Here is a 1864-nt window from a genome sequence, read left to right as displayed (position 1 = left end):
AGAGAGAGAGAGAGAGAGAGAGAGAGAGAGAGAGAGAGAGAGAGAGAGAGAGAATCCAATTGGCTTAAATTGGGAAGTACACTGGGTCTTGCCTGGGACACATCTTAACCAAGTAGTTGCTAACAACAGAGAAAAAGATTTTTGGATACTTCCATGAGAAAGTGTGAGCGGTGTGGCATGGGCACTGGACACAAGTTCACAAGTGTGCACTTGCACACCTTTCTCAAGAACCGGCCTCCTTTACACTGTCTGTCTCCTCACAGACAGTGATTGTGAATTGAAAGCTCATGTTGAAATTGATCTTGACTTCGAAATGATTAACTCGGTGCATAAAACGTCCAGTAAAATCAAATGATAAAGAAAGGACACTAGGAAAGAAAATTGATTTATTTGAAGTTCTGTGTCTCTTTTTCACTTTCCTCCGAGCTATAGGACAGAATTAGTGGCAGAGCTGGCTCCAGTAGTCTGCCCGGGCTGCAGTAATATGTTTCAGGCATGCTCTGTTTGATTGCAGTTTTATATGAAATGGAGGCTAAAACACGTTTGACTTTGCATGTAGCACCTGGTTCATACAATCGGAAGCTTTTTAGAAGAAAGCATTAACAGGATAAAAGGACCTTAATTTGTTGGTGTAGCATTAGGCCATGGCATACACTTTTTACACTTTTTATATGCTTTCTTTCTGCATCTGTTTAGTAAACTGCAATATATCAGTGTTTGTCTTTCCTGAGCACATCCTGAGTACCCAAGCATGTGCCATAATAACATTTAGCCCAGTATCTGACATCTGTAGTATGTTCAGGTTGATGTTAGCTCTGCTTATGAAATGACAGTTACAAATGCCTGGCACCCACTATGAGGCAGTCTTGATAAGTTTTGTGTTTGCTGTCTCAAGTCTCACCATTTAGCACCCGCAACAATGTCAACTGTTGTTGCCAATATTTCTAGGGTTGTAGTGGTAAAAGTGTCATCTTTGGCTAGAGACAGCTGAGATCAGTCTAGACCTGTGTCTTTCCACCTTAACACTCTTGATTATCTCGGGAGGCTTGCCTAGGTATGGTTTGGCACCATTTTGGGTTTCTACTTATTTTGTATAAATGCCATTTTCCTACTCTGACAGTAAAAATTGTTTCCAAAGATTAGTAGATATACCTGTGAGGATGAGGCTGGAGATGTGGAAAATTGGCCTACTTAGTTGTATGGACACAAACACACATACACACACACATGTGGGGTGGGGTTTCACCCTTGGATTTGGGCCTCAGACTTAGAGAAAAGAAGAAATGAGGCTAAATGCCCATGTTGATCTGTCTCTGCTTCCAGCCTAGAAAGCCATGTGAGCAGCATTCATGTTCCTACCATTGTGCTTCCCCTGCCTTGAGTGGACCATCAGTCTGTGAGCCAGAATAAGCCCGCCTGTCATTCCTTAGATTGATTGTGTAAGGCATTGTGTTCTATCGGTAAGAAGTACTTCATACTGACGGTATATAACACAGCCCCCTACATTTAACAAAAGAGCTCTTGCACTCAACAACTCTCTGAGGGCTGTTCCTAAGTCTTCCTAAAAGCCCACCAGCACTTGGGTACTGGAAGTGTAGAGCAAAAGACCTAGCCTTAGCTCAGTGAAGCCCGATTCCTATCGCAATCACGCAGAAAGGCTGTGTGATACTGTTTTACAACAAGGAGCTGTTTGTGAAAGTCAAATATAGGAACATCAGAGTCAGTTAAAGGAGAGCCACCAATGGTTTAATTATTGTCTTAAAAAGTAATCATCAAGTCCGGTTTTATCCCATGCTTTTTCAGACTCAGGCCAGCTGGCCTTGGTGAATTCCCGAAAGAACATCCCCATTGTCTCAGAATGTGG

The 1864-nt window shown here is 42.4% G+C and overlaps 1 protein-coding gene across 5 annotated transcripts in view; it reads left to right on the top strand.

Moving 5' to 3' along the window:
• The window catches only part of Fhit (fragile histidine triad), a 1440845-nt gene that overhangs the window by 755496 nt on the left and 683485 nt on the right, over positions 1-1864 (top strand). The window lies entirely within an intron of this gene.

The sequence above is a fragment of the Microtus ochrogaster genome, chromosome 6 (assembly GCF_000317375.1).
Source record: "Microtus ochrogaster isolate Prairie Vole_2 chromosome 6, MicOch1.0, whole genome shotgun sequence".
NCBI lineage: Eukaryota > Metazoa > Chordata > Mammalia > Rodentia > Cricetidae > Microtus > Microtus ochrogaster.
The sequence above is the reverse complement of the archived record's forward strand: the minus strand, read 5'-3'. Positions and strand labels throughout refer to the sequence as shown.